Source organism: Cervus canadensis, chromosome 11 (assembly GCF_019320065.1).
Source record: "Cervus canadensis isolate Bull #8, Minnesota chromosome 11, ASM1932006v1, whole genome shotgun sequence".
In the NCBI taxonomy this organism is placed as follows: domain Eukaryota; kingdom Metazoa; phylum Chordata; class Mammalia; order Artiodactyla; family Cervidae; genus Cervus; species Cervus canadensis.
Window position 1 is genome coordinate 58,753,433 of NC_057396.1, and position 19,419 is coordinate 58,772,851.

At 41.0% G+C, this 19,419-nt stretch overlaps 1 protein-coding gene and 1 pseudogene across 2 annotated transcripts in view; both read left to right on the plus strand.

Annotated features, from left to right (window-relative positions):
- KIAA1549L (KIAA1549 like) overlaps window positions 1-19,419 on the plus strand; it is a 303,755-nt gene that overhangs the window by 80,572 nt on the left and 203,764 nt on the right. The gene's annotated exons all lie outside the window — the stretch shown is intronic.
- Window positions 2,472-5,559, plus strand: LOC122449957 (annotated as a pseudogene).

The following is a 19,419-nucleotide window of genomic DNA, read 5'->3' on the forward strand; positions in this document are numbered from 1 at the left end:
CTCCTAAAACTCCACTAGTTGATAGATATTCTTGTACTGTGGCTATAAATGAAACACAAATACCAGGGTTGCATGTCCTTCCTATTATTGAGCTTTTTCCTCAGTACTGTATGCATTTATCTTTTAAAATATATTTCCTTACTGCAGTGGCAACACCTTTAGTTTTCCCTGTAAACTTGACATGAGATGTGGTTTTTGGCATCTCTGTCGACTTGAAGATTTTTTATGTCACATTGGTACTAGATAGAGCCACAGCTCAGAATATTTTACACTGAAGGAGGTTGCAGATCTGTGATGAGGGTAGGTTGAGTTAGATGTTATTTATACTACTGTACTGTAGGACCAACTTGAGATTTTTAGGTTATTATTTTCCCAGTCTTCTTCAGTGTAGAAATGTTAGCATGCCTGAAGAATGCCTTCTTATGGCCCCCTGCTTGTCCCTTGTCAATGAATTTTAGGAAACAGCTGTGCAGAGAAGATTGAAACAGTTATAGATTTCCAGGTACTAGTACATTTATGAAATTCTCCTCAGTGGCCACCATGTTCAGGTAATCTGAAAGTATGAATACCTTTGAGAAACATTTCAAACGAAGCAATGTGGCCCCAGGGATTTTCTCTGGTCCCTGTTTTTTTCCCTTAGTGTAACTTTGATTTTTTTCTAGTTATCTGCCTCTGCTCACTCTTAGCAATGTAAATGTTCAGTATCAAAGAATAAGCCTTAAAGGTTACAGGCAATTAATTTTTGGATCTACTGAAAAAGTGGAACTCAAATTTGATCTTTTTTTTTTCCATTTATTTTTATTAGTTGGAGGCTAATTACTTTACAATATTGTAGTGGGTTTTGTCATACATTGACATGAATCAGCCATGAATTTACATGTATTCCCCATCCCTATCCCCCCTCCCATCTCCCTCTCTACCCAATCCCTCTGAGTCTTCCCAGTGCACCATATGACCCAGCAATCCCACTTCTGGGCATACACACCGAGGAAACCAGATCTGAAAGAGACACGTGCACCCCAATGTTCATCTCAGCACTGTTTATAATAGCCAAGACATGGAAGCAACCTAGATGCCCATCAGCAGACGAATGGATAAGGAAGCTGTGGTACATATACACCATGGAATATTACTCAGCCATTAAAAAGAATTCATTTGAATCAGTTCTAATGAGATGGATGAAACTGGAGCCTATTATACAGAGTCAAATTTAATCTTAAATTGGACTAAAAAGTTAACAGTAATTGTGTCTGGATGATATTATTAGAGGTATTTTTCCTTCTTTCTGCTTTCATTTCACCCTCACGAATTAAAAAATGAGCGTGTACTATGATTTTACAGTGGGTTTAAAGCCAAGACACTTTTTGGTTTGGACAATTTACTTTTCAACACTTGCACTATATGCAATCTCTAGGCATTGTTTTTGGAAAATGGGTCCTGTTTCTCCCTCTCTTCCGTCCTCAGAGCTCACTTTTCAATGTCAATAATAGTGGATTGAATGAGGTCTTCAAATGGCAGAAGAGGATTCTCATTTATTGACTAAAACTTGCCTGGGGAAGGTTAGCGGGGCAAGGCAGAGCTAAGCAAATGAGACTGCTAGGTCATTGGAGGCTGTGGCGAGCCACCGTTGAGGAGACATTTATTTCCACCCCACACCTCTCAGTTACTGTCAAGGAAGTTCAGAAATGACCATTTTTTCTGTGTGTGACTCTGTTGCTGGTCATTGGGCAGTTTTGCCCTGGCACAGATCTGCCTGTCTACCAATGTGCCTTTCAGCAGGTGCTTTTGAAAAACTGTCTCCTGACCTCACCCTCTGAACTCATGGTCACATTTTCCTCCCACCAAAATCACAAACATCAGGTAGTTTGAAAGCATATGGTCTCTGCCTGACCTAGGGTAGCCAGATAATTCCATGATATCTCAGATGAAGTCCTACTCTGAAAGAAAAAAAAAGTAGTGGATTTGAGCAAAGTACAAAAGCCTTGAAAACAAGGTCCTAAATATTTGACTGACTCACCAATTTTCAACTCTGATGCTCTGATTCCTGCACACACAGGTGACAGATGAGAGCACCCTCAGGTGACAGATGAAATCAACCTTCCAACCAACCCACCAGCAGTAATATATCACTGTTTGTCTTGAGCAAGTGGCTGTTTGCAAAGCTGCTTAAGTGGCTTCATCGTGATGCATCTTAATGGTACTCTTGTAGCATTTCCTTGGGTGAGGATTTCAGAGATCATGCAGGGAGTCTGATAACTGGATACTTCATCAAGTTATAACCTCAGAAACTTCTTTACCTTGAAGATGAGGAGCAATAAATATAAGAAAATCCCCTGATACACAACCACTTGGGATGAAAATGAGCAAGAACTGGACTTTCAGTCCTGGCCTGATCAAAGAAACCATCCTTAGAAAACCCTGAGGGGAGCTCCCTGTGCCATTTCTGAGTTAGGGTCTGTGGTTCTTTGCTCATGTGCAACATCACGAAGATCTCCAACCCTGTAGAGTCTGAGTGGTACATCCCTGATTTCTGTTTTCCAGAAGTATACTGGACAAGATTATAACAAACTCTCCACGGCTGAGTTCTTGAACTTCAAAAATACAGAACTGGCTGCCTTCACAAAGAAACAGGTGTCCTTGACCCTGGTGTCCTTGACTACATGATGAAGAAACTGGACCTCAGCTGATGGGCAGCTAGAGTTCCAAGAATTTCTTAATCTTATTGGTGGTATAGCTATACCTTGTCTTGACTCCTTCCTCCATCATGGCTGGCTATTCCTACAAGCAAATCTGAGGAGCCCTAGGGCCTGGTCTCCAAACTAGTCCTGCTTTCATTTTGCACCCCAATCTGAATTTATTCTTCACGGGCTACATTAACCCTGAGCCCAGCACACATACTACTCCATGCCAGGCACTCCTGCTGGTAGTAATAAGACAATGTAGTTTTTTAAAAAATTTCTTTTTCATGAAATATAGTTGATTTATAATATTGTGTTAATTACTGCTGAAGAGCAAAGTGAGTCAGTCGTACATATACATGTGTGTGTGTATATATATATCTATACACACATTCTTTTTCATTATGGTTTATCATAGGATATTGAATATAGTTCCTTGTGCTATATAGTGGAACCTTGTTGTTTATCCATTCTGTATATACCAGCTTGTAGCTGCTGATTTCATGTTCCCAATCCATCCCTTCCCCACAGCCCCTTGGCAACCACCAGTCTGTTCTCTATGTCCCTGATTCCGTTCCTGTTTTATAGAGAGGTTCATTTGTGTCATATTTTATATTACACATACAAGTGATGTCATATGTATTTGTCTTTCTGATTTACTCCCCTTAGTATGATAATTTATAGTTGCATCCCTGTTGCTGCAAATGGCATTGTCTTGTTCTTTTTATGGCTGAGTAGAATTCCATTGTACATATGTACCGTATCTTCTTTATCCATTCATCTGTAGGTGAACATTTAGGTTGTTTCTATGTCTTGGCTATTGTAAATAATGCTGCTATGAATATAGGGGTGCATATGTCTTTTTTAATTATAGTTTTATCTGGATATATGCCCAGGAGTGGGATTGCTGGGTCATATGGTAATTCCATTTTTAGTTTTCTGAGGAACCTCCATACTGTTTTCCACAGTGGCTGCACCAACTTACATTTCCACCAACAGTGTAGGAAGCTCCCTTTCCTCACACCCTCTTCAGCATTTGTTATTTGTAGACTTTTTAATGATGGCCATCCTGACTGGTGTGTGGTAGTACCTTGACAATGTAGTTTTTATGCACACAGACACACACACACACACACACTCAAATGCTCAGGTTTTTAGATGAGTCATTAAATTTCTTCCCAACAGTTGTCTCTTATAAAAAAATTAATTTCTTTTAATTGGAGGCTAATTACTTTACAATATTGTGGTGGTTTTTCCGTACATTGACGTGAGTCAGCCACGAATGTATATGTGTTCCCCCCATCCTGAACCCCCTCCCACCTCCCTCCCCAACCCATCCCTCTGGGTTTTCCCAGTACACTGGCTTTGAGTGCCCTGTTTCATGCATCGAACTTGGACTGGCGATCTGTTTCACTTATGGTAATATACATGTTTCAATGCTATTCTCTCAAATCATCCCACCCTCACCTTCTCCCACAGAGTCCAAAAGACTGTTCTTTATATCTGTGTCTCTTCTGCTTATAGTCTTGCATACAGGGTCATTGTTGCAATCTTTCTAAATCCCATGTATATGCATTAATATACTGTGTTGGTGTTTTTCTTTCTGACTTACTTCACTCTGTATAATAGGCTCCAGTTTCATCCACCTTGTTAGAATTGACTCAAATATGTTCTTTTTAATAGCTGAGTAATATTCCATTGTGTATATGTATCACAGGTTTATTATCCATTTGTCTGCTGATGGACATTGCTTCCATGTCCTGGCTATTGTAAACAGTGCTGCAATGAACATTGGGGTACTCGTGTCTCTTTCAGATCTGGTTTCCTTGGTGTGTATGCCCAGCAGTGGGATTGCTGGGTCATATGGCAGTTCTATTTCCAGTTTTTTAAGGAATCTCCACGCTGTTCTCCATAGTGGCTGTACGAGTTTGCATTCCCACCAACAGTGTAAGAGGGTTCCCTTTTCTCTGCACCCTCTCCAGCATTTATTGTTTGTAGACTTTTTGGTGGCAGACATTCTGACTGTCATGAGATGGGACCTCACTGTGGCTTTGATTTGCATTTCTCTGATAATGAGTGACGTTGAGCGTCTTTTCATGTGTCCCAACAGTTGTCTTTTTAAGGGCCTACTATGTGCAATTCACTGAGGATTCAAAAAGGAAGGAGACATGAATTTTTTCTCAAGGAAGTCATAGCCTTGGCTGGGCAGATTGGACTCCAATGCAAGTAGATTTTACAAAGTTGAAAGTGCAAATTGCCCCAGAGAAGGAATAAAATGTTATGAGCTCAACTCTTGACTGTTTACTATAGGACAACATAAACAACCAACCTGGATATATTTATAAGCATTCACAAGCACATTAAAAAGCATGTTTATTTTCCTGAAGCTTCTCTAATGTATTGCCATTTTCTCCAACATTGTTTCTATTTATTGCACACACTTAGTAAATTTTTCACTGTGTATAAATGTCATTAAATTCTGCTCACTTGCTACTCTTGAGTTAATTTGTTTGCTTTGTGGTTGAAGGGTTTATGAGGAATGGTTCTACTCTTGTCTGGAAGAAAATATAAATGTCTCACTTGTGAGAACTCCTCATCCTCTTTTATCTTCATGTCAGCTGTGTTTCCTTAGAAGTAGACTGAGCTTCTCTCCAGAATTTTCCCAGCTTTGAGAACTAAACTAGACAATCTGAAAAAAATACCCTCAAAAACAAGAACCTTCCTCCCCCTTGACCAAACACACAGCCAGCTCCTGCTTCCTTGCCTCTCTTTTTGGCTTTGTTGGGGCTCTCATAGAGTTCAAGAGCAAATAGCTATCACTTTTTCAGTGCTTACCATGTCCAAGGCATTTTACGTATATTTCCCTCGAATTCTCTCATGATATCAGGTGAAGAATCTGAGGCCAAGAAGTCAAGAAGTTTCACTAAGATCACATAGCTAAAATTTGGAACCCAAAACCAAACTCCAGGAGTTGATGCTTTTCCCATTGTGCTACGGAACTTTTTTTGGTTGTGCTGGGTCTTTGTTGTGACGCAGGGGCTCAGTAGTTGCAACATGAGGCCTTCTCTAGTTGTGGTACACGAGCTTATTAGTTGCTCTGTGGCATATGGGATCTTAGTTCCCTGACCAGAGGTTGAATCCTCATCCCCTGCACTTGAAGGTGAATTTTAATCACTGGACCATCAGGGAAGTCCCATGGTATGCTACTTCCAAGTCAAAGGTCCCAATAAGAGACACGATGCCCTTTACTCCAAGGGAAAAAAAAACAAACAAACAACAACTCCGCAACCAACAGACTTTAAAGATAGTCTTCAATTACCCAGATCTCTCATATTGATAATCCCTTTATTGTCCTGCCCTTATCCTCATATCCAAGAAGTAGGTGAGAGCTGGGAAGAAATAACAGGAAAAGGAGGTATCCGTGATAACCACCTCACTGCAGAAGGGAAATTTATTTTGCCTTTTTCCCCTACACTACAAACCCCATGGTGATTGGCTGTTGATGAGCTCGTTTTACCCCCTAGTTCAGCCTGTGGGGTGTTTCCCTGGGCCTCTCACCCTTCTCTATGTGTCTTTTTCCCCTCGTGAATCTTCGTGCTGGATGCTCGGGTGAATGAGCTAGGGTGTGGGGCCAGTGCCTCTGTCTAATCTTTATGAAGCAGGAGTTTTTCTTACTGACTCAGACCTGGCCAGGATGTACTCATGCTGAAGCTTAAAAAGGAATCTTTCCAGCTGGACTCACACTTTTGAGATTCTGTTGATGACTGTGTTTCCCGGGAAGCCACATGTGTTCTTCTAGTGGCTCACAAAGTATGTAGCGCTGCTCTCTCAGGTGGAAGCCGGTTCCTTGTAAATGTCACAGGAGACATGAAGAAAACAAGATACCGAGAGTGTCAGTGAACTGCAGAGTTGTGAAAATTTGAGATTTGGGGAATGAGTCAGATTATTTCTGGAAAAGACATCTGCAAGGATGAGCGAGGTTGGGGAGTGTCTCTTAAATTTTTCTGGAGAGGGTTTTAGTTTTATCTTCCTCCAGATTTTGGGATTACTGGCAAGGGTAGAGAATGGAGGTTAAGAGTTACTGATTAAAGTAAGACTCTTGCAGGGGGAGCTTCTAGTTCATGGTAAGTTCAAATGTGACTGAGCAATGTGATATGGCTGGCTGAGAGAGCTGAGTCACTCAGGGCACCTCAATAGAAATATGATATCTTGAATCAGGAATGTGATTGTTCCCCATATTTGGGGATACTGGGGAGATACTCCTAGAGTACTGGGTTCATTTCTGGAATTTCAATTCTGTTTTGTCTAGGAAATTCTAGAATCTTTCTGGGTCACTTTTCTGAGCTCAAAAAACAAGAAATGTCAGAGGTGACAGTCATCTGATTTAGTCAGGAATATAATTGAATATGGCCAAGTGGAGTAAGTTTCAACTTAAATTTCGAGCCAATCAGATAAAAATAGCTTAGAAATATTAATATTTAATCACTATTGAGCATCAGCAGTTTCTGCTTTATGTTTAACTTTGAAAACTGTTTTTATTATGCTTAAGCTTTATGAAAATAAACTCAAAAGTAAAATACAATATTAGTTCATTCAACATCCAGTTGATCCTTTCTTGGTGGATAGTACCAGGAAAAATATTGTAAGGAATACAAAGAAGAATAACACATTCTTTCCTCCCTCTATTCCCTTTACCAAAAATGTTTATGTGCTATTTGGGGAAACAAGTAATACTGAATAAAAAGTTAAATAACAAAGGCAAGAATAAGATTCCTTCCAGCAGAAAGCTAAGATCTGACCTATCTGTAGTAGCTATTATGCAAACTCTCTGCCTGGAATCAAGAAGTAAGCAGAAGAGGCTCTGAGCTGCGAATTAGACATCAAGGGGTCCTGGCATTAAAACTTAAGTTTACTGAGAACTCTTCATACCCTTGTTTATACCCTAACTATGCTTAATTTACAAACATTTCTAACTCCAGGTCTACCGTCCTTGCAATGTTAGCAAATCAGGCAACAATTGAAATGGGAAAAGAGGTTACCATCACACAGGCAACTACCTTTTGGAAACAAGGTAGCCAATAAATAAATACAGGCAGACACCCTGACAGTAATAGGGCTTGACATTGACAGCTAGGCAACATGTGACAGAGGCTATAAAAATCTCTGACTGGGGTAGGTTTCAGAAGCCCCACTGAGCCCAGTGACCCTGAGAGCTTCATTGCATTAAGGTGCATTATAGTAATTGATGTGTTTCTTCTGAGTCTGATAGCCTGTGTTCATAACCATGACCCTGAGGCCTGCAGGAAAGATTCAGTTATGCTCAGGAGATGCTGTTTAAGAAGGTATGTGGGTACAGAGTATTTTTTTTTCTTAAATCATTTTAGAAAGACATTTTTTCTAATGTCTAAAGCAGTGGCATTGTAATAGAAAAATATTTTTTGAAGAGAAGGGAGAAATAAGACAAAAAGGAATTGCTCCTTTTAAAAAAGAAAAGTTGGAAAATCATTTGACAAAGTGAAGGTTTAGTGATTGCTGCTTAATTTTCCAGAAAGCTTGGTCAGCCACAAGGACTTCACTCCAAGGAAGTTCACTGGACTGCCAACAAAAATAAATGCTATAGAACTGAGCTGTCTAATAAAACCTGTCTAATAAAAGGGTAGCCACAGTTACATCTGACTATTTACACTTAAATAACATTAAGGATTCAGTGCTTCAGTTGTACCAGCCACATTTCAGGTGCTCACTGGCCACTTGTGACGAATAGCTAACATATTAGTATGGGTATAAAAATATTTTTATCACTAAAGACGATTCTTTTAATCATCACTGCCACAGAATGTCAGGAGGAAACAAGGCTTCATATGAGGGTGAAAGCAATCATATTGACGCCTTTCAGTATTAGTTTCTCGTTGGGCTTTGGTGTTTGTGTATTTCAACTAAAACTTCATTGCAGAATTCAAGTTAGGTTTGGTTCTGTTAGAATTAGTCAGAAAAATCCTGTATCAAATGATTTCATGGGTATGATGCTTTTGCATAGGTTTAGAGGCAGCTAGATAAGTGTTTTGAAAATATGATGTTTCTGCAAGTCCTTTTTTCTAAGTGCACAGAAGGTTCTGGAAGAATCACAGAGTCACAAGCCTCTTGGTTAATTCCGTGCTAAGTAATTGGTGTATTTATCTTAATTGTTAAAGAGTTAGTCTGCAAGATATATATTAGAAGTAGTAGGGAGAAAATCTCAGCCAGTTCTTCCAAATAGACTTTAGGGAGCAAAATTACTTCTTCACTAATGTGTTCAGCCACAACACTATCATGGTTTAAATCACCTGAGAAGGAAATGTTCACCAGCTCACTAGTGGTCCAGTCTGTGAGTGATGGTCAAGATAAAGAATACATCTCTTAGGAAAAGTGGAAGACCAGTAAATTATGGGAAAGATAAAGGTATTCAATTACAGGTCAAAGGGGTTCCTCTTTAGCTGGCTAATAGTCGCCATGATATATGTGCCTTTAAAACAAAAAGAGGAGAAACTAAAATCAGTTTAATACGTAACTTGTAATTTGAGCAGGGAACAAAATGACATTCTCCATCTTATAAAACTCAAATTGATGACCTAATTTATTTCTTCCCCAAGGGCAGCCGATGCTGTGTTGGACATGGGGTCATGATAATGTTGTAATGTCCATGCAGGCCTTTAGCAACTTTGGTATTTTATACATGTGAGTTAATGAAAACGTACTGGTTTATTGAATGTTCTGAACTTGGTGGGGCATGAGACAACTTTGCTCTTTCTTGTATCCCTTAACTTTCCAGACACTCTCAGATGATAAGCCAGTAGTCACCTTTCCCATGCATTAAAAATGTCCACCCATAGCCTGGATGGGAAGGGAGTTTGGGAGGACAGTGGGTACACATATATGTATAGCTGAGTCCCTTAACTCTTCACCTGAAACTATCACATCGCAATCTTGTTAATCATCTATACCCCAATGTAAAATAAAAAGTTAAAAAAAAGTGTCCACCCAATGTAATATCAAAATCCAATTAAAAAATTTTTAAAGTCCTATGAATTAATCTCAAAAGTATATAAGCAGCTCATGAAGCTCAATACCAGAAAAATAAATGACCCAATCAAAAAATGAGTCAAAGAACTAAACAGACATTTCTCCAAAGAAGACATACAGATGGCTAATGAACACATGAAAAGATGCTCAACATCACTCATTATCAGAGAAATGCAGATCAAAGCCACAGTGAGGTCCCATCTCATGACAGTCAGAATGTCTGCCACCAAAAAGTCTACAAACAATAAATGCTGGAGAGGGTGCGGGGAAAAGGGAACCCTCTTACACTGTTGGTGGGAATGCAAACTTGTACAGCCACTATGGAGAACAGTGTGGAGATTCCTTAAAAAACTGGAGATAGAACTGCCATATGACCCAGCAATCCCACTGCTGGGCATACACACCGAGGAAACCAGAATTGAAAGAGACACGAGTACCCCAATGTTCATTGCAGCACTGTTTACAATCTAGGACATGGAAGCAACCTAGATGTCCATCAGCAGACGAATGGATAATAAAGCTGTGGTACATATACACAATGGAATATTATTCAGCTATTAAAAAGAACATATTTGAGTCAATTTTAACAAGGTGGATAAACTGGAGCCTATTATACAGAGTGAAGTAAGTCAGAAAGAAAAACACCAACACAGTATATTAATGCATATATATGGGGTTTAGAAAGATTGCAACGATGACCCTATATGCAAGAGAACAAAAGAGACACAAATGTAAAGAACAGACTTTTGGACTCTGTGGGAGAAGGCGAGGGTGGGATGATTTGAGAGAATAGCATTGAAACATGTATATTACCATATGTGAAATAGATGACCAGTCCAAGTTCGATGCATGAAACAGGGCACTCAAAGCCAGTGTACTGGGACAACCCTGAGTGATGGGATGGGAAGGGAGGTGGGAGGGGCGGGGTTCAGGATGGGGGACACATGTACACCCATGGCTGATTCATGTCAGTGTATGGCAAAAACCACCACAATATTGTAAAGTAATTAGCCTCCAATTAAAGTTAATTAATTAAAAAGAAGCAAAAACACTTACCCAGTTTAAAACTTCTCCCCACCTCCAGCTCAGGCCTTCCTTGGTCTTCCCTTTTGGGGGAAGAGGGATGTATAATTGGTTTCATGTCTACTTCCTGCTCCCCCTTATCCTTCCCTTAGCAGCTGTAGTAAGAGGGTTGGTAGAGGGCAGGGAGAGAGTCAAGGATCAAGAATGAGGAACAGTCTTACCTGGTGCTGTGTCTTGATACAGAACCATCTGAGTTTTCAGAAGTACAATTGTTGGCTCATTGTGAGGTACTTTTGAGGATTCTCTGGGCTCCGCCATTGCTGAACTTTCTCATTTTTCCAAATGAGAACAGAACTTCAGTCCCCTCTCCAGGGGAGGGCTTGGGGTGTGTTGAAATACGCAGCACACTGATAACTCTTGCCATAGAAAATATCTTTGCCCCCCGCCAAATGAATTCTTCCTTCTCCCTTAAAGAGCCTAGAGGTGGGTAGTGGGCTCAAGTGGGCAGAACTGGCAACTCAGTCTCTTGGCCAGTCCTGCCAGTGTTATCCAAGATATGAGAGTTCTTAACATCTCTTAAATGGTTTTACCTGTGAGCCTCAACAACCTGAGACCTCAGGATAAGTGGCCTTTAACATCCTGTTATAAAAGCACCTGGACCTCTCAGCCAGGAGGAGGCCTAGTTCATTGGACATTTTAGCTGTGAGCCCTGATTGACACATACTTGGTAATGAACCCAGGAATCTAGAACATTTCAGTTTAATGTGACCGTTGACAAGGTTCTATGTCTTTGTTGGGGGAAGTGAAGTGAAAATCGCTCAGTCATGTCTGACTCTTTGTGACCCCATGGACTATACAGTCTGTGAATTCTTGAGGCCAGAATACTGGAGTGGGTAGCCATTCCCTTCTCTGCGGGCTCTTCCCAACCCAGGGACTGAACCCAGGTTTCCCACATTGCAGGTGGATTCTTTACCAGCTGAGCCACAAGGGAAGACAGATAAACATAAGTTCAGTCTATATCATAGGTATTCCACGCTCATCTAGGTTCTTCTACAGCCTTCATTAATAAGCACTTACAGAACCTATTGGATTTGTGTGTGGGGAAGAGGCAGATAATCAAGGATGACTTCCTGGAGGTGGTGATCTCTTTTGAGCTAGGTTTTGAAAGAGGAATAGTATATGACTGCAGAGATGAGTGGTACCATCCTTAGGCCTGGGCCTATTCTGGCCCTCCACAGTCTGCAGGTCTCCATGGGGCAGGGCCTATGTGGGGTCAAGGAGCCATGCCCTCCCTTTTAGAATCTAGAATCTGCATCATGCTGTATATACCCAAACCCTGGAGTTCCCTGTCCACATCTGCCTCCATGGCCTATGTGGGCCTCATTCCCGCCCTCCCAAGGGCAGTCGATAACCCCAGTGTGTGCACTCATAAGCCTAAGAGATGACAAAGAAATGAGGCGGAGATAGAAGCATTTATATGCACAGCCCAGCATTTCTGTTAGCACCAGGTCCCTTTGTACTGTGGGATGGAGCTGGGAGTGAGAAAAGAAGGTGGGCTGGCTGGGGACCAAGGGCCAAAGACTAGAGTGAGAATTTTGTATTTGAAGTTGACCTTGAGATCATGACGAAGGAATCAGTAACAAGATTGGATAGAATATACTTCATTTAATAACTCATCAGCTTGATTTATAACTTTTAAATATTTACATTTATGGCCTGCAGGCCTCGGTTTGTATTCCTGTTCCAGGCTCTGCAAATGTTAGGAGTGGGAGTGAAGGCAAGCGCATTAATTAGGGCGGTTGGATGGCGTCAGGTCCTAGGGAATAGAAGATAGTTCTAGATTAATTAGGAAAGAATCCTAATTAGGAAGAGATCCAAGAATCAGATGAATTTTGGGTGAAACCTGCAATTATAGGAAGGCTCAGTTTGGTGAGGGAGTACTGGGCTGCAGGTAGGGAGGCGAGGGTGTCTGAGAGCAGCTGTGTCAAAGTGGGCTTGCTGTGGATGCTTCCAGATGCTGCCCGGACCAGAGCAGGACCTGGGAATAATCACTGGCAGTTTGATGGTTGACTCTGTTTGCAGGACGTGTAGTATTCAGAACACAGACATCTGAAAAATGGTGATCTAAGAAAAAAGGGTGATCTAAGAAGAAAAAGGGCAGGTGGCCCCTACCCCGGTGTGTTTATCACACATGATGATAAACACATATCACAGTGATGGTGCTGATCAAGTGACAGGAGTCACTGTGCTGGTGTGGTTGGGCTGAGAGCTCAGGGTACCCACTGGGCTGGGCTTTTGTCCCCCACGGGGAGCTCTGTGTATTGGGTTGGTCAAAATGTTCATTCCAGTTTTTCCGGATGATGTTACAGGAAAAAAAAAAAAAGATGAGTGAACTTTTTGGTCAACCCAATAGATTTAGGAAAGCAAAGAATTAATAGGGTTAAACTTGAGAGCACAAAACTTGGAATTTGAGAAGTGGAGGCATCTGAAAGTGACAGCTAGGATGGTGGGAGTGGCAGGATGAGGAGTTTCAAGCTTTTAAACAACATGTTTATTGCTAACATTGCTTTTTATAACCCCAAATTCCCCAGTTTTGATTGCAGTTGCCAGCTGCTAAGAGATAGGCTTTTTTTTTAATGGGCTGCATTTATAAATTTGGGCGTTTGGGTGCTAGTGGAGAGTTTATTTCAACTTTACAGCAGCCTGAATTGATAATAATGTGAAAGGACGCTGGGCTTCATGCATTTAGCTCAGACACAGCTATTACTAACCTTGTTGGCCGGAGGCGTGCGGTGGGAATCCACATCTGTCTTCATTTGGACTGTGCTCTGACTCCACCCCATCAGAGGTCTGCTTCCTCCCTCGGCATCTGTGCGTGTGTGTGTGTGTTTTGGGGAGAGGAGGTGGGCACGGCAGGGCTTTCCGAAGGGTGGTTTATGTCACCTCCTTTGGAAATGATCATGTACATTTGGAGCCGTTCCCTGACAGATCTGCCATTTCATGTCACTTTGCCTTTGGCCACTTGGCTATGCTCTGTCCCACATAAGTCCTGTCTCATGACGCTCAGCCCAGGAGGGTTCGCTTTGTGCGACAGTGTCCTTTTAGCAGCATAACATATTACTTTTTATTTGTCACTATAAAAGGGATGAGGAGTTGAAAAACCAGTGTCCCAGAGGATATGGAAAACGGATTCTGATTCATGGCCTCTGTCAGATCCATTGGTCAGTCTTTTCCCTTGTTCTCCTTGTAGAAATAGCCTTCATCTCACCTGCTCCTTTTATCTTTCTGTCTTCTCTCTCTTAGCAACCCACTACATATTTTATGCTCCTCATCACACTCGTGCTCTTTGTGAGAGAAAATCCCTTCAAAGAAAGTGATTAAAACGTATGAGCACTCACTGACCGTGGCTACCTTGGAAAGGGTTACCTGTATTGCTTAGACATAGCAAATAACAATTAATCCTAAGTGCTCGCAGGCCTCACAGAGGGACCTAGGCTCCCCTAAAGTGGAATTAGAAAAATGGCTTTTCAGTAATACCTCTTGATGGGAAGGCGTGGGAGCCCAGGGATTGAGATGGGATGGGGATGGGGAAGGTGGGCAAGCCTGCGTGTTTCTGGTTTTGAAATGCTTGAGCCGATCACTACACACAGGGCAGCCCAAGTCAGCTGAGTGGCATTGTGAGGATGGGGGATGTGGAATGGAAACAAAATCCCATTTCCTGGAGTCACATGGGTGTGTGTCTGTATCTGAAGTGGGAGGTAAGGGGTACTTGGTGTAGGGGAGCCATCTGTTGGCTTAAAAGCATGGAGTCCTACTGGAGTGCTGACATAGTCACGTGTTCGGCTGACTTGAGTACCTGAATGTTGACGATATGTGAATTCAGCATCTATTGTGAATGTGTGGGCATTTGTTTGCCTGGTAATTGGTTACATATTGTTGGGCACAGGGAGATTTATACATATTAGGGAGGTTGTAGGTCTTGGGATAGCATGTTTAATTAAAAACAATTCCCTTACCTACATGCTCCTCTGAAATAAACAAAAATACTATTTAAGCCATTTACATTTTGTTCCTTGCAACGTTTAGCGCAGGCAGGGATGGTCCTGAGGGAAATGGGATTCTTGATCTTTACTGTATAGGATTATTAAAAATGGATTTGCGTGTATATGTTTATATGCAGAGAAAAACTTTCTGGAAGGGTAAACAATAAAACCCCATGTGTAGTTATCTCTACACAGTGGAATTAGAAGAGGCTAATATTCTTTCTTTTATTTAGTCTCTATTTAAACACTTTTTACGGTGAAGTTGCTTTGCTGGGGTATTTAAAAACAGGTTGAGCCATATGATCCAGCAATACCACTCCTGGGCATACACACCAAGGAAACCAGAGCTGAGACATGTGCACCCCAATGTTCATCGCAGCACTGTTTATAATAGCCAGGACGTGGAAGCAACCTAGATGCCCATCAGCAGATGAATGGATAAGAAAGCTGTGGTACATATACACCATGGAATATTACTCAGCCATTAAAAAGAATTCATTTGAATCAGTTCTAATGAGATGGTTGAAACTGGAGCCCATTATACAGAGTGAAAGATCTTTATACAGAGTGATCTGATCTTTATCAGAAAGATAAAGATCATTACAGCATACTAACACATATATATGGAATTTAGAAAGATGGTAATGATAACCCTATATGCAAAACAGAAAAAGAGACACAGATGTACAGAACAGACTTTTGGACTCTGTGGGAGAAGGTGAGGGTGGGATGTTTCGAAAGAACAGCATGTATACTATCTATGGTGAAACAGATCACCAGCCCAGGTGGGATGCATGAGACAAGTGCTCGGGCCTGGTGCACCGGGAAGACCCAGAGGAATCGGGTGGAGAGGGAGGTGGGAGGGGGGATCGGGATGGGGAACACATGTAACTCCATGGCTGATTCATGTCAATGTATGACAAAACCCACTGCAATGTTGTGAAGTAATTAGCCTCCAACTAATAAAAATAATTGAAAAAAAAATAAAATAAAAAATGGGAAAATGGGGGATTTCAGAAATCTGAAATCAAGCATGAACTGGGACTAAGATGGTAGAAATAAATTATGACTTTGTCAGGTGTGACAATGGTATAGTACGTATGTTAGGAAATGCTCATTTGGGGATGCAAACTGACATAGTTATAATTAAAATATTATTCTATCTAAAAAAAAAATAAAAAATAAAAATAAAAACAGGTTGAAAAAAGAAGAGCATTAAAATTGGAGTTGGGAATTTGATTTTTTCATACACACACACATAATTCCCTATCTCTAAAGAATAATCAGTCCTATATCATATTTTCACACGAAATGGATGTCTTTTGCTTGGTAGGAAAGAAAAACAAAGCATTCTTATAAACACTCTTTCAATAAAGAAGAAAATTGATACTTAAGTAAAATTCAGTAGGCTGCTACAGTGAAAGTGAAAGTTGCTCAGTCGTGTCCAACTCCTTTTTTTTTTTTTGGTGTCCAACTCTTATAGTCCAACTCTATAGTCCTTGGAATTCTCCAGGCCAGAATACTGGAGTGGGTAGCCTTTTCCTTCACCAGGGAATCTTCCCAATCCAGGGATCAAACCCAGGTCTCCCGTGTTGCAGGCAGATTCTTTACCAGCTGAGCCACAAGGGAAGCCCAAGAATACTGGAGTAGGTAGCCTGTCCCTTCTCCAGGGGATCTTCCTGACCCAGAATGAACTGGGGTCTCCTGCATTGCAGGCAAATTCTTTACCAGCTGAGCTATCTTTTGTTTATAATGTGCCAGGCATTTTACACATATTATTTCTGGTTGTTTTAGCAACACTGCATGGTATGTGGTATTATCTGCATTTTATAATTGGAGTACAAAGAGGTTAACCAACCTGCCTGAGGCCACATAGCAGGTGAGTGTTAAGCTGGGATTTGAGCAAATGCCTGAATCTAAACTTTGGTTCTTCCCTTATGCCAGGCTGCCATCCTCAACCCGAAGGCATTTAGGATCACTGAAATGCATCTTGTAGGTATTGGCTTTGCCTCGTGATTGCTGTTCATCCCCAGGCATCTCATTCTACCTCATGCCTGAATAGCAAAATAGTTCACACCTGTGCAACCTCTTCTCCCAAAGGGTCCTAAGGTTACTCTTGCTAAATAAATTATCTGTTAAAAAACCACAACCATCCAAATAATAAAACTTGCCAGCCATTTCTAGAATATTCATCATGTGCCATACATATGAAATCTTTTGTATGAAATGTTTTTACAACAGCCCTGGGAGGAAGATATCACTGTGAGCTTCATCATTTGCAAATGGGGAAATTGAGGCGTCAAGATACCTTAACTTGTGCAGGAGTACCCAGCTAGGGAGTATTAGAGATGGTTTAGGATCCAGGAAGTCAACTCAGTTCTACGTGCTACTTCAGGACAAGATGCTGAAGAAAGAGAACGCTCACAATGGCTCAGACTCTGCCACGCGGAAGCCAAGGCTGTAAAGACTTTCTGGAGAGGACAGTATTTGCTGAATCCCAGAGTGTCTGAATCATTTAGTGGCTAGTCAGCTCTTAATTCATAAATGGACTACCACATGGACAGAATTTACCAGTCAGCATAATTCTTCCCTCAGGTTTTTGCTGTAGAATATTCTGTGCCATCTAATAAACCAGCTGTCAGTAAAAACTGAATGGCGAACAATGATGTTATATTTGGGGAGGATAACTTGAGCATATTATCTCCTTCTCTGGATACATTTGGTTCCGTCTGTGAGGTGTATTAGACTATAAGAAGGTGACTTTCTTGGACTCCATGATCATGTCCATGGATAATTGTTTTCATTAAGTTGTGTTTTTATATTAGCCTTCTAACTGTTTTTGAAAGTTGTAACAAAACTATCTACACATACCCCTTATGTAATATCTCTAAGAAATTTTTCTGTGAGTTTTTCACTGGAAAAAGCTTTGACTTCCCTGAGAAGCTATTGTGTTTCTTCCCAAATAATAAGGATTATGTGATTCAACCTATGTCTGCTTTTACCATGCCTGCCAGGAAGCTCAGAAGTAGGGAGACAGTGTATTCAGTGATGAGGGGCCTGAACTCTTCGGTGTCAGACTTCCTGGGTTAAAAACCTGATTCTTCTTCTACTTACTGACCAGCAACCTTGGGAAAGTTTCTTAAGTTTCCTGTTTTTCAGTTTTCTTACTTATAAAACGGCAGTAGTAATGCCGTGTTTCCTTGGTTATCAGCCATGCTTTTTTTTTTTTTTTTTTTGGTATTTTAACATCTCTGAATTCTTAGTTTAATTGGCAGTTTTTCCTTTCTTAATGATAACTTATATTCAGTGAAATGTGGTATCTCTCTCAACCATGTGGTTATTATAAGAAGGACATAAGGTGACACATACACATCATTTAGCACATGAATGTCATGAATGTTGTGACCTTTTTACATGCTCAATCCCAGGAACCACAATCATTGTTAGCTCATCTGCTTTCCTCCTCTTAACTGTTCTCTTCCTTTTATTTCCATTTTATTCATTTTACTTTATTAGTCCCTTTTGAAAATCAGTGTAAATGAATTGCAAAAAAAAGTAAGACAGTGTTGTAAGATGCATAACTACCACCAATTGAAACCACCCCAAATAAAGAGAACAGCCAAGTCCATACACACATATTCTTACATCAAAGGAAAATAAATATTAACCGTCTGTTGTCAGGCTAATCCCAAGAACACCCTTGGAAAAGTGGGTTGGTCAAAATCAATGGTTATTTTTCTGTTTGATAGTTACTGGTCACAGTCAGTCTGAATCTCTGTCTAGTTGGTGGAACATGACTAGGAGAGATTGCTTTATGTAACTGTGTCACTCTGTGTAATGCCTTTCCTACATGCTTTAACTTCTTTATTCTCTAATAACTTTAATCTCCTGCTCTATAGTGGCTCAGTAGCTACTGGAGTGAGGATTGGTCCGTTTTTCCCATGACAGACAAGGAATTTTTAGAAATTGTTTTCCACTTGGCATCAGGTACAGGTCCGGAATCTTCACTCCTTTGTTCTCTCCTTATACTGTATCTCTGAAACACTGTGCTCGTGCCAGGTGGGAGGGGGCCAAGCAAAATCGAAAGGGGGCAGAGTTGTATTTCTTTGGTGCCTATACTGTGCCAGGGCTTTCCTGATAGCTCAGTTGGTAAAGAATCCGCTTGCAATGCAGGAGAGCCCGGTTTGATTCCTGGGTTGGGAAGATCCACTGGAGAAAGGATTCTTCTCCACTCCAAGTATTCTTGGGCTTCCCTTGTGGCTCAGCTGGTAAAGAATCTGCCTGTAATATGGAAGACCTGGGTTCAGTCCCTGGGTTGGAAAGATCGCTTGGAGAAGGGAAAGGCTACCCACTCCAGCATTCTGGCCTTGAGAATTCCATGACCTGTATAGTCCGTGGGGTTGCAAAGAGTCGGACATGAATGAGTGATTTTCACTTTACACTGTGCCAGACCTCCACTTGGCAGCTTACACACACAGTCTCACTTGATCCTGATGATAATATTGTGGGCAGATATTATTATCTTTGTTTTTACAATGAGGAAACAGTCTCAGAGTGGATAAACTTGCACAAGCTCACACAGCCAGGATGTGATGGATCTCTTGTTTAAATTGGAT